Genomic DNA, 15,280 nt, shown 5'->3' with positions numbered 1-15,280 from the left:
TTTTTCAATCTAGGTATTACATGTAGCACATCCTACTACCGGCCTGGTCAACTACAGGGTGAAGTATCTTGGAGTGTCGAGGTCGCTCCACGAATACTTCAGCAAACCCAGGAAGGTACTGAGATTTTCGGATGAGCATAAGTGGCACGAGTAGGACCCTATACCCGCCGCACACAAAATAAGCGCTTGGACGTCGAGTAGCGAACACCAGCCCGTTGTATCATACCATACCATATGCGTTCATGCTCCATTATCGACCACGTCGTCACTTTCCATCAGGTGAAATGCAGTAATCTGCAGTAATTGTAAAAGATTATAGCACCACATTCGAATGATAAGTACATTTCTAGTTATTAATAATCTAGGATGAAACTATTTTTTAGTAGCAGTTGAGCTCCTTGTGGAAGAGTTCGTACGGGGAAGTATTGCCACCTTACCTATTTCTGCCGCCAAGCAGTATTGTCAGCATTACTGTATTCCAGTTTTGAAGGTTAAAGGTGCTGGTGAAATTAGAGGCACATGGGACTTGTCAACTTATGCCTCAGGGTGACGGGTGCGGTGGCAGTGCCCGTCAGATCTTTGCGATTTAAAGCTCTGAGTGGCACTGCAGCTGTTATGTATAGACTTGTAGCTTACCATCAGGCGCACGATTTGTTCATCCCGTCACTTGATATTATAATAAAAAAATTCTAAATCGCGTATATTTGTTATTTCAAATAAACCAACGTTTCGGCAGGTCCCATGGTTACCGGTGCTTACCCGTCCCTAGTATACGCGACCTAAACAAACATACGCAATTTAGATCCGAAAAATAGTTCCATTTCTTATGTGTAACAATCGCCAAAACCTAAGAACTCTACTTAATTTTACTAATGAGAAAATTTGGGTATAGGCATAGATAGATGTTTGTTACTGAATCACGCTAAGATGGCTGAATGTTAGTTACTGAATTAAACTTAACGAATAGATACTTGGTATGATAAAGCCACACGTGTACATATATATGTCAACAGTGCTTTTATCACATGAAAATCATAAAAATAAAACATGAACTACATGAAACATATATATAAGTATATTTTTATTAAGCGCACAGTCCAGGAATGGAATTCTCTGCCTGCGACTGTTTCCGAGCTCTGTTTCTGGGTGAGCTCGATCTATCGTAGATCCTGTCTTTGCTCCAGGGCTAGGTAGTGGCAAGAGCAAATCCATTTATTTAAAAAATAAAGTTACCGACTAATGTCGTTCGTGGAATCTTAAAATCTGTCTCATTAAGGGCGCGTTATTTTAGACACGAATTTCATCGCGCTCACGATTGCGTGCATCTAACTGGTATGGCAAAATACGCTCTATTCATTTAGCATTTACATTTTAACTTAATTGAGTGTCCCGGGCGCGTCGGGCGAGACTGGCTTGTCTTTGATCTACGCCATGGCCGCGCGGCGCCTGCGCGGCTTTCCCGCGGTTGTTTTGTTCCGAAGAATTTAAATGTTGTTGGCTAGTAAATAGAATTCAGATTCGTTAATAATGTTCGTAAATATATACTTTTAAACTTTCGCGTTGCATGGTACTAACATTTCGAAACAGGAATAAATGCGTTTACATACGAAAGGAGTGCCTGGACATAGTTAAGGACCGACTGAGGGGATAACGAGACGTCGTTAAACTATGTTGATATACTTAAGCATTGTTTGGAAGGAAACTATTTTCTTTTCCAGGGTCAATATTACCTCCAGATAGATGGTGTTGCAATGGGAAGCCCTGTAGCCCCGGTACTTGCCAACATGTGGATGGAATATTTTGAAGAAAAAGCACTAAGACTCGGCCCTATACGACTGTGGAAAAGATACGTAGATGATGTTTTCAGTATTGTCAAGGGAGACATCCACGATGTATATCAATGGATACAACATCTTAATTTCATTCACCCTAACATAAGGTTTATGTACGAGATGGAGGCGGACATGTCGTTGCCTTTTTTGGATGTTAGAATGACCGTGATATCCGATGGGTCCTTAACGCCCTGTGTTTACCGCAAATCAACACACATGGACAGATACTTACATGCAACGTCGCATCACCACCCACGTTACTTGCAAACCGTAATGACGTTATTAAAAACAGAGCTTACGACCTTTGTGACCTTGAGCATCTGGAGCAGGAGCTAGATCATGTTCAGGAGGTACTTAAAAAAAATGGATACCCAGTGAACCGACGACGAAAAGCCAAAAAGAAGATATAGGTATCCGGAGATGAATAGACATCCAGCCTACATGTCCTATGTTAAAGGAGTGACGGACAAGATAGGTCACGTTTTACGTCAATACTCCATACCGATAATATAAACTCCGGGCATAAAAATAAATAACGTTGAGCGTACTCCGAAGGACGTCTTACCACTTCAAACACCTGGCGTCTACAAAATTGATAGCAGTTGCGGTAGTTGCTACATAGGCCAGACGAAGAGAACTGTCACTGATAGGCTCAAAGAACATAATATCGTACCTGTAAAAAATCGCCAATGTAATAAGCCAGCGATTGCAAAACATTTGCTGGAAAAGGGTACATTTTACTGGATTGAGTTTCATCGTAAGCAGGTTCTCTCCACCGATCGTCACTTTTATTCAAGAGTTGTAGGTGAAGCGATCGAAATAAAAAAACGTCCTAATAATTTCGTTTAATTTCGGTTAATTTCCTAATAATCGGGAGGACGGTTTCAAATTATCTGCAGCATGGAATCCTGTATTTGTGTATTAACTCAATATTCGCGATCGACTGCGTACCAGAATACGGCTGTGATACAGAATAGGGACACCGTTAGTGTTGTGTGTGGCGGTAGTTTTAAAAATGTAAACACCGCATCACCAGGCAGCCCGTGACCACGGCCAGTGCAACCTGGCCGAAACGTCGGGAAACTAGGTGGGTGTGAAAAATACCTATAAGTATGTAAACGCGTTTATTCCCGTTTTCAAATGTTAATGTACGTGAAAGCGTAAACGTAACTGGGCTGTCACCGCGCGAAATCTTTCGCGTCGTGTAGCTTGGGCGCTAAAAGTTGTCATTTTGCAGATGCAGTCTTATTATACAAAAGGTGTGATTTTTTATCTATATTAGCTATTTATCTTAAATCTGGGCGATAGTCGCGAAAAATTTTATAATTTTTTAAAAAAACGTTAATAATAGTTATTTGTTATGCAAGGTTGCAAAGCGAAGGAGACTGAGGGTCGTATTCTAGAACTCTACTCAATGCTCAAGTCAGGATTTGAGAATGGTTTAAAGCACTCGAAATCATACTCAAGTCCCTTCCATTAGGGTCGTATTTCCAGTGCTTGAAATCATACTCAGATCCTGACTTGAGCATTGAGTAGAGTTCTGGAATAAGACCCTAAGATTGAATTCTGAGCGTAGCGAGGGTTTCAAGCCACGAGAGGCAAAATAACTTTGCTGCCGAGCGAAACACACAACTTTTCACCTCACTATAGCGAGGAAAATGGTAGATTAAAGAAAAACAGTTAAACAAAATCAGTTAAACAAATCAGTTTTTCATCACCGCTGGACTCTGAGTCGATCTTAGAGGATGGAAAAAAAGGAGTCGATCATGTTTTGTTTCTTTTCAATTTATTACAGTACAATTTAATCCAAAGTATTGAAATTGAAGTGATTAAAATGAAAATTGGGAAAAAGTAAGTTTAGTTTTGGATGCGTTCTGAATTTACACCACGTACGTTTTCTTCTTCTTTGTATTACAATTTTATGTGGTTAACGAAATTATTTTACTTCTTCGACAAATTAAAATAATCCAAGAAAACAAAATGAGTGTTATCGCTGTCAATTTAATGTTTATAATAATAAAAATGAATTATACCAACGGATTAATATTACATAAATACCTAATATATATATGACGAATCGCGTTTCGGAACGCATCACAATTTTTTTTTAGTCAAAAGAAAAGGTTTATCTTCGGATAAGATTTTTATTCTTAGATAAAATTGTACCGCCATACACTTAGAGCATATAGGACGGGAGGCGCTATCAGCGTTAATTCTCGAACAAAACTCTCTGCCGCATTTTGAGGCGCGGGGAGGTAGTATTACAAGCAAACAGGTGCACTCAAATGCAAAATTGAATTGTGTCATTATAGTCTCACACAAACAAAAGTCTACAACAAACACTAGCTATTACAAATACACAGATAAAACACACATTCATGCCATGTCCGTACACAGAATAGGCCTATAAAAATAAATCGATTCTCATGAAAATACTAGAGACGGAAAGTTATCGACGTGACGGTGTCGATATGTATTATGTACTGGTTAATCATGTATATGAAAAATGTAACCCTTGGCGAGACTGGAAGTAGTGAATTTCTTTTTCCAATTTTGCGTGTAGTGTAACTGTGGTATTGTTTTACTTGTATTTGCTAGAGGAGATTGCCCATTGACTTACCAATAAATGGATGACAATAAATACAATCCAAAGTCTAATCCAAAAACTACGAAAAAATGTCCGGAGCTTATTTTTTCAGTTTATGGCTTTCCGTGGTCAGCGTTGGAGCCAATGCCAAGCATAGTCGGAGTTAACCTCTATAAACTTAGTGACACGTATAGAAATATTTAAAAAACTAAAACATTTAATTTAAACTGTAAAGTCATTGCAGTATTGCTTCATTTTGTTTGCCACAATTTAAAGGCCCAAAAATTATTCATATTCAGCGTCTACTGGAAATAACAAAATGCACCATATTTAGCATATAGTGACAACTATTTGAACACAAGAGTTATGGAGAAGTCTAAATGTCAATATTAATTAATTTTATAGTAATATGTTGAATTTTATACGAATCCACTTCAAGTAATAAGAGTTGTACAGATATAAAGGTACATACAAATATTGTAAATGTGAAAATAGCTGTGTCTCTGTGTTGGTAGTTATGACGTGCTTTGAGAAATATATCGATAATCCGAATTTCTAGATTCCAACTTAACAACAACGATTAAACTCAAACCGATTTATAACAAAACCGGTATGCTTTCAGGGGATTTTGGTTGCTTATTACAAAGAAATGATTAAGTTAGTTAGTTTTGTAATATTCCTAAAATAACATAAAAAAATACATTTGGGATACAAAAATTCGAGCAAACATTACTTCGAGCAAATGTATTTTCGGACTTCTGATTGATAACTCCAAACAGTAAAACGAATACAACAATATTTTGTTACTTATTTATTACTAACATTTAATAAAGTTTCATTTTAAAAATAAGATCAACATTAAATCAACTATATAGTTTCTTTGTTCTAAATCTAAATATTTCAATAGCTTGTGGTTCGAAAATTGAAATTGACGTATCGGGTCTCTTTCTGTCTTGTGTAGGATAAAAACAGTTACCTATTTGGTTATTTTTATTGCTTTTGTAATTTATGTGTATTGTATGTATTCGTATGTGTACTTTTTTTACAGCACGGTATGATTTATAAGGATTTACATTAAACAATTACAATTTATTTTCATTATTTATAATTTATTACATTATTATTTAATACACAACATGACGGATAAATAAATTTGAATAAACTTCGTTACATAATCTGTCTAGAAAGATAGGAGCTAAAAGAGCGCGTCGCTTCTCTATAACGAAAAAACAGCGTCCATGAAGTACTGCATTTTTTGTCTATAGTTGCCTTAGACTATGGAAACTAAAGGACATATTACGTTGACATATATAAATCAGACGTTTTATGTACATATATGATGCATTTCGACGTCGAAAATATAAACATGTTATTGTCTTTGTTTAACTATTACGTGCCGTCTTAAGCCAAAAGAGATATCATTACATTGGTTTGTGTTAAACACGGGAATCGAAAATACGTAACGTCTTCTTAAATGCCAACCGTATTCATTTCGCAGTATATGAGGTACAAAGAGAAGTACATCAAATGTCAAAACAAAGGTTTTTCCAAATGTACTATTGAATTATTTGCATGTATTATAATTAAATTGGACAAAAATATTGACAGTGAGAATAATTAGGTATTAATAAAAATGCGACGCTGCAGCATTAAGGGATGTGGCTTTAGAAAAAGTGCAAATCAATCGAATGTTACATGGCACAGGCATGTGTTATTTTTTGTCTATAAATCAAACAATAGCCCAAATATTTCATGTAATTAGACCTATTTAAGTAGTTTATTTATAAATCTTGCCAAATTTTGCTTTTGTCACATTAGATTGCCTGTTTCTTTGTATATTTTGATGATTGTTGTTAACGATTATTTTGAGACAGTGTTGATCTTGTAAGCATACATATTATCGATATTCTGTTATTAAAACAATTCACTACAAGGTTTTTATTGTTTGTTATTATTATTTTTATTATTTTAAGTTTTCCTACAAATGATAAAAGGAAGAAAGAATGGTTGGAAATCATAAAACTGCCGAATACAAACGTTGGATCAAAGACCATCTTCATTTGTTCGCTTCATTTTGAAGAGTCAAATTTTAACAGAACATTAGTACTAGAACATGATAACTTGAGGGTAGGTATGTTAATTTTATTTAGTGAAGGAGTTCTAAGAACGGATTTTTCAAAATTCATCCCCTAACAGGGCGAAAACGGATAAAAACGTTTGCATTACAAATATTATTCCGTGAAATTACAAAGACGAAACTTTGCATAAATATTTTACAATAAAAATGGTACAAAAATTGGCATGACAGTTTTTAATAAATGCCGCGAAATGGGGTAATAAAATTTGTATGGTAACTTTTTAACGCGTGCGATTTGCTTCATACTTGAATACATTTCATTTATATAAAAATTGTACGCGAACGAAGTCGAGGGGAATAACTAGTACATGACAATTGTTGATTTCTGATAATTGATTTTTACAACTACTTCCATTATTTCTGTGTTAAAATTGCTTGATAGATTGATTTGCTTAAGAAAGTCCGGGAATTAACGGGAATACTAGAATCCGCAGAAACCTGAATAGACTTATTAGTATTTGACAGTTAGTTAAAAGACGTTACGTAAATATGTACTAAAATGTAGGTTAAAGGCGTATCTCTTAAAGTAATTTTTATATTTTATTTAATAAGTACAATTAATACTATGTAATGTTATATACCAGTAAAGTAGGTATAATTAAGTAAGAATGCGCATGTCGCCAACAAACTGCACAGCAGTTTGGTGACGTTTACTAAATAAGTTACCAGTTGTAATCTTGAAAAGAAATTTTAAAAAAAGTTTAAAAAAGTGTGTTGACATTTATAACAATATACCACTCGAGATTAAATTATTAGACTTGTGTTTGTTTAGGCATACTTTGGTTACAGTAAACTAAAGAAACAAAAAAAAAAACAGTTTCAACACTCAAGCCATACATTTGCATGTCGATAATGACTTATCGATAGATACAGCTTAACTTAACGTAACTTTCAAATTTTGGTTATATGCACGTTGATTCTGTAGTTGGGGCAGCTCCTTTCTTTTATTTTTTTCCATCCTCTAAGATAGTTGCCAGTTAGTAAATAGGGAACTTCATAGGCATATGTCAAGTGTTCGAATGTTTTCAAATATTTTTTATGTAATCGATAAATTGAATAAATGTGATCATTATGAAAAAAATGTCATAAAATAGAAAATTAGCAATTAATGTAAAAAATAGGCTTGGAATGTAATTTCACCCTTGGCTAGACTGGATGCAGCAGAGATTTTTTCGGAAGTTTGTATAGCGCAAGACGACATGTTTCGTGGAGTACTTGACGCGGTGAACTCGATAATGGAAATGAAAAATATCGATTTGAAAGTAGTGTTCATTGTGCGATAGTTGTTTTGTGCTTGTATCTTGACAGAGGGGATTGCCTATCGATGACGCCTCCAGTCCTATATGCTCTAAGGCCATACAATTTTACCATACAGCTCCAAAATTATGGACTATGCTGGTGCAGTGCTTCTGAAATGTAATTTAAAAACAATGGTCTTAATATTCAATAAATAACGTATAACTGAGTCGAGGCGAGTACCAGAACCGAATTTGTTTGCACTTCCTGGCAGGTCGACCCCCTTATGTGGGTTTAGGTTAGGTTAGTGAATGAAAAAGCCGCACGAGCAGAGCGAGCGAAGCGAGCGTATCGCGGCAGCGGCCGGCAAGTACCAGAGCCAAATTTGTTTGCACTACCTAGACGGTACGAACCTTTGCTGTGGGTTTAGGTAAGGCTAGTGTATGAAAATGATCCGATCGAGTGAAGCGAGCGACTACAACTCGTTCAAATTAACTTGCACCTCGTTTACCATATTTTCTAAAGACGCGAGGTGCTTTAATTTGACAAGTTGTATTGTGCGACACGTACTAAGACATTTAATATCTGTAATAAATAATAATATAACAATGTATTATGAATATCGTTTTTTCACAAAGTAAAAAATATTCAATTAGATTCATTGGTCAAACGGGTTGTTGGGGAAATAAAAATCTGGAAACGAATAACTTGTCAACATGTCAAAATAGTGAAACATTAAATGGTGTAATGAAAAAAATCCGTAACGTGTATTCGGACAAATCAAACAAAATCTATTCAATAAAAGTCCAACGGTTTTCGGAGAAACAAAATTTTGTAAATCATGTTTCTAGCTTGTGATAGGTAACCCTTTCCGAGCTAGTGAGGTGAAAAATTTATTATTATATATGTTTGTGAGGACCCACAAATTGAGACGACAATAATAGGAGACTGGATAAATTAATTACTACACAGACACTATCATGATAGAGCCACTCAAACGTAAATTACCCTAGCTATAGGCAGACGGCAGTGTAGAGGACGAGGACGAGTATGCTAACTGTACTTCTTGGCATGTCGCCTGATAATTAATTTAGACTATAATCAAGCTCGAATGAAGAGCTATATCACAGCAAATGTGTGTGACATGTGATATGACAGCTATGATACGAGTGGTAAATTACCTCGGCCTCCCATGCATTACATAAACCTTTTCATGAACGCAACCGTTTATGGGCTAATTGTTTAATGATTGTCTAAGGGCAAAAAATAAGGTTTATTGTAGTGTACCTATGAATTATATTAGGGCCGTTCACAAACGGCTATCAAACAGTGGCGAGCCGGATGTACAAGGGCCTTTTGTCCTTTACTTATTATAGACTAGTCCTATCCCTCACTGTCAAGGGGCCGATTCGTCCTTTGATCTCACTGTTTCTGACTTCAGATTCGTTGTCAATGACTCCTATGAAATAAAAAATCTTTCTTGCCAATCGCCATTGAAAACATTGCGTGAAAAAAGTTTTACCTCAAAGTTATTATTAGGGTAAGAGCGTTGGTAGCTTGGTGGGAGAACGCTTGGGTCTGAGAGGAATACGGTTCGAATTTTTGTTATGATACCAAGTGACTGGCGAACAGTTCGCGGGCTTGGTGGTAAGCGACACGCCTGTCCATAGTTGTATTGACAGGCGATAGAGACACAAGTTGATGTGCGTGTAATTTCACCAGCGCCCTTGCCCTTCCAAACCCGAACCCAATAATGCTCACATTATTGTTAGCGGAAGAAATCGGCAGTACATCCCTGGACGAACTCTTTCTCAAGGATCTTTAAAATACTCGTGGCGACATGTCATACGACTTTAATTTTTAAGTCACGTACAATTGTGAATGTTTAGTAGTTTCCTGTCGCTTAAGTTTAAATTTTCAACCCGTATTGGACCAGCGAGTGTGGCGGACCATGGCCTAAACCCTCTCTTTAGAAAAGACCCATGGCTAGCAGTGAGACGTGTAATCGGTTGACAATGATATTGATTACTTTTAATTGGATTGTAACAAGTTTTTGTCTCAGCTTCCACATTGAATCCACCATATTGACACTTTTTGCCACATTTTTTTTTTCATTTTTACATTAATCTTGTTCGAACACGCAAAGAAAAGAAAATAAACTATCACCTCACCGTATACAACAGTATAAGTCGTATACAATAGTAGTAATTTTATAAATTTTTGTGGTTTTTGTAGTTTTTTTCCACCACGTATGAGTTAGACATAGAGAACATAGAGAACATAACGGTGGCTTAATTCTGGGCCTACGTAGGCCTGGCATTATTGCTACCATAAATTGATATCTTGTGAAAAAGACATAGAATATATAATTTTGTATTCACTGTTTACATGTACAATATAATTCGTAGATTGGACTACAAACTTTAATCATATTCGACATTAATTTTCAGGTCGCGAGATATCTTTTTGAACTATACAGAATAATAAATTAAACATTATCGTGATCACACGTCTAAATTGTTATGGGAAAATTGTTATGGGAAACATCATAATTTCCATTACAATAATGGAAATTATGATGTTTCCCTACCGTGGTATTCATTTATTTTTTGTGAAATTACTCCACTCGTTTGCGATGATTAATTATTAATACAAAGATCGAACACAAAGATAAATATCTTCGATCTAACAGAACAGCTCTAGACAGACGTCTCGATCTGATCTGTCCTATCAGATCGATGGAACTAGTGATCAAAAGTGTTTTTAACCGACTTGAAAAAAAAAGGAGGAGGTTATATGTTCGGCTGTATGTATGTTTTCTGATTTCTCCGTCAATTGTGGACCGATTTTAAAAATTATTTTTGTTTGAATGGTTGCACTCTCGTGGTGGTACCATTGTTACCAAGTCATAATCTGAAGAAGGGATCAATGGAAATCGAGGAAAATCCTCAAATTTTATAGACATGTCAGTGCACTTACCGATTTCTCCATCAATTGTGGACCGATTTTGAAAATTCTTTTTGTTTGAAAGGGTATACTCTCGAGGTGGTCCCTGACGCCAACGATGCTGTTCCGGGTTCGTTTCAACTAACACAAATTACAAAATATTTTCCACAAATAAAAGTCGAATTTTCACTTGACGCAATACATGTATCAACAATTCCCCGTCACCACGACAACCTGAAAAAAGTATAAAATGTACAAAGGAGCCCGTAACAGTCCCATTATCACCAAGAAGTCAGAATCTGATGGGGGATCTCATGGAAATAGAAAAAAGCCTATAACAAACTTTTGAGGTCGGTTTTTTTGCAATAATAATAATAGTTATTATCATAATGAAAGTCGTAAAAATAATACGAACTACATGAAACAACTGATGTATATGTAAAATTTATAACTCTTCTGTTATCGACCAATTTCATTTGTAGAATTTTAAACCTCTCTCCTGGAAAGTTATCACTTTACAGATGTGGTCTTGGTACTTGGTGGTGAAGGGTGCAATATAATTAAACAAAATTGTATCATTTATAGAAATCAAATCTATTTTAAGCCAACCTGTAATTCCTGTTAATATCGCAAAAAAATGAAATTCTTTATAATTATAGATAGTTAAGCTCATTTTGAATTCTGTGGGGACCTTGAAGGGTCGCTCTGGATTAGTGAAAGGGCGCTGCACACAATGAATACATAATTAATTAATTATTCCTTCTCTGTGCTTCGGAGAATCATGCAAATATTATTATTCTATGTAACATTTCCGAAAGGGTTGGTATTAAAAGTTTTAATCGGAAAAAAAAAACAAATTTTCGGAATCGCTTATATAAGTCAAGAGCAATCAAAGCTTAAGATTTAACGCCATGTCAGTAATGTTAATAAAAAGTGAAAGGCAAGCATGCTAATGAATCCGTATACAGCTTTTTTGTGTAGTAAATATTTCCGATTATGTGTTAATAATATTGTAATATCATGTGGTTGGTCTACCTTTTTCAATTTTATCTCATAGTCGTTTTTACAGCCTACGGCACTTACCGCGGCAGTTTGGTTGTGTAGCAACCTTACTGTATTATTTATACACACCATTTATATTCATACTACAATTGTATATTACACAACACAAAATATAAATTCACAACAAATTAATATGTAAAGTAAATATGATAATATTTATTCATATTACATTGTAGAACTACACTAAACCAAGAATTGTATAAACGAAGGTACTTACCAGAATGACAGGTCGTAAATCGACTTTGGACCTGTTCCGGCATCCCGCGGCCCGTAATTTTCACGAGGCGCGCCGCACCACAACGCGCCATGGAGAGTGTGCCGCCCGTGTTAGCGAAAGTTCCATATAATATTATTATGTGTCTGGGACGCGAGCACGCCCGTACAAGTCGGCCGCGGCGCGGCCCTTGGAATCACGGGCCGTGGGAAGTCGCCTTTACAAAGTATTTTTTATTTTAATTCAGTTCAAATATTTATTCTCCAAGACAACACGGTACAGTAGTTTAGATTCTACTCTATGCGTAGAATTACTGGCTGAATGAACATAGGTTTGTGTTTCGAATGATGTTTAAAAAAATAAGATGTAAAAAAAGAACATCTCGATTGTTCTAGACGAGGCTTCGATCAGTAAAGATGAGAAAAATATTCATTCACGGAAATATCCAAGTTTTATGTTTAAAAGTACGAAAGCCCAAGCTACGTTCCCATGTTTTAGTACCTACCTTGACTAGGTAACTTACAAGAAATGCAAAGTTTAATTACACAATTTTAATAGCAGTAGAGCTCCTTGTGAAAGAGTTCATCCAGGGAAGTACTGTCACCTTACCTATTTCTGCCGCCAAGCAGCAATGTTAGCATTACTGCGTTTCGGTTCTGAAGGGTAAGGTGAAGTTATAGGCACGTGAGACTTGTCAACTTATGTCACAGGGTGACGGGCGCAGTGGCAGTGCCTCTCAGATCTTTGCGATTTAAAGCTCTGACTGACACTTCAGCTTTCCATCAGGCGCACGACTTGTGCGTCCCTTGATATTACAAAAAAAAAACCTAATGATACATAGTTCTTCTTCAGGATCTTTTTTCAAGAAAATGTATATTTATGTATATTTGTGTATTCATATTCGTAACAAGTCGTAATACTTAATTATTAAAATGTACACTGGAATCCTATAAAATTACTTACTGTTGGTATATTAATGGCAGTTCTGGCGTCGCTAACCCTTTTACACAACGAAAAAGGACTGGAGGCAATGCATAAAACATCAGACAATGCTGGTAAAGTCAGAAGGTTTACGCTCAAGGTTTGCAAGCGAAGGACCTCGATACAAGCTGTTGCAGTAATTCGAGGTCCATTCTATAGATCCACGAGGCTTTGTTTATTCCTTCATCTATATTCCAGCCGCAATATCAGCTACCCGCTGCTATATCGAATACTTATTTAAATCTGAATCTGTTTTCAGTTTTCTCATATTGGCGATGTTTACGTGCATTGAAATAGGGACTTTTTTAATTTGTGAGGTAGCTATTCGTGGTTATATCTATATTGATATTGTTTTTTTATATGTAGTTTTTATGTAAGCAAGAAATTGAACAACTGCAAATACATCATTATAGTATATAGATATCGTTGATTTACTACCTTTTTGAAACTTCTGAAGATAACGCAAAAAATTCATTAAATTATGAAGCGCTGTTGTACTCAAGTACCAAAATTACATTAAACTGATGAATTTTTCTCAATTAAGTTTCAGTTGTAGTAACAAAATAAGATAAATAATATTTCGTTCTTTCATTTGTTATTAGCACTTATTCTGAATATTAAAAACAAATTTACATCTCCTAATTTCTTGACCGAAGGTTGCGTAGAAGTTACTACTTAGTTGTAAGCAGGTGCGAAGTGGTAATTCGTCGGGAATAGTGCAATTACGCGTAACTAGCATTTGATTATGAGTTTCAATTTCGGTAATTTAATGTCCAAATAAAATCCGTGTATATGTCCTGGCAACCAAATCAGCGTGATTTACGGGAATCTATTATAATCAGGCCGTAGACAATACTAATTAATGCTTACTGTGCAAAAATGAAAGCCGTAGCCATTGAAATAACAAAGTAATAACGTTAAATTCCTCTCCTATGAAATTTAGTTTAGTGCAGATACGCGCCTTTTACCAATACTACATACGCGGAATTGCACTATCCCCGACGAATTACACGTGGAATAACAAAACGATGCCACTTTCGCTAGTAGTGTCGTGCCGTGTGTTTGTATCAGAGACATATTCAAACGCGTCAAATGTCAATCTCAAGTCACAAAATAAATACCTACCAATAAATGGACGTCGGGTGCGCGCTAAAAAGTGTCCGCACCTGTAGGGCGTTAAAATCGCATATTGAGCGTCAATCGCGCAACAGTCTTCTTTTGTTCGACTGACAGCGCGGTTGTCAATCATGCAGTACCAATAATAATAACTTGTAAAAATTACTGCAGTAAAGTGTAAAAACAGGATTTTGTATCATATTTTCTAAACAAATATATTGTGCTTTATCATAGTTCCCATTTAAAAGTGTTATTTTGTACAGTTTTATAATATTTAATTTATATATAAATGAATCGTAAATACAAATTACAAAACCACACTAAATAATCAAATAGCTAACTGTCCTTTTCTACATATTGCATGCGCAAAAGATGGACAGAGACCCATTACGTCAGTTTCAAGAAGCTTATAAATTTCTTGGTCATTTTCAATTGTTCGAACCACAAGCGATTGAAATATTTAGAACAAAGAAACTATAGAGTTGCTTTGATGATAATTTTAATTAAAATAATTTTTTTTATTAAACGTTACCAATAACTAATAAAATATTGTTGTACTCGTTTTACGGCTTGGGATTACCTATCAGAAGTCAGAAAATACATTTGCCCGAATTAACATTAGCTCGAACTTTCATAATGTCAAATGAATTGTTTTAGGAAGATTACAAAACAAAAGCTAATTTTGTCTTTGTGAAAAGCATCGAAATTACTCGAAAGCGTAACGTAACGGATATTTGAGTTTACGTTTAGTTGGAATATCGGTACATTTCTTAGTAGTAGTATTTAACTACTAATTACTGTAGTAATATTTGTATGTATCTGCCCAACTCTTTATTATTATCTTTAAGTGAATTTATACAAAATTCGATATAATAGTATATATAAAAATTAAATAATATTTACGACAAAGGCTACTCCATTACTCTTGTGTTCAAGTAATTTTCAGTCGAAGCTAAATATGGTGCATTTTGTTAAGTTTCCAGTAGAAGCTGAATGTGGTGTTTTTGGGCCCTTAAATTGTTGCAAGCAAAATTAGGCAGTACTGCAATGACGTTACAATTTAAATTAAATGTTTTAGTTTTTTTTATATTTCGGTACATGTCACTACGTTTGTATAGGTTAACTTCGGACATTTTTTTAGTGGTTTTTGTATTAGACCCGATGTCCAT

This window comes from Hyposmocoma kahamanoa, unplaced genomic scaffold (assembly GCF_003589595.1).
Source record: "Hyposmocoma kahamanoa isolate Upper Pololo Valley unplaced genomic scaffold, ASM358959v1 66, whole genome shotgun sequence".
Lineage (NCBI taxonomy): Eukaryota > Metazoa > Arthropoda > Insecta > Lepidoptera > Cosmopterigidae > Hyposmocoma > Hyposmocoma kahamanoa.
Note: the sequence above shows the minus strand (reverse complement) of the source record.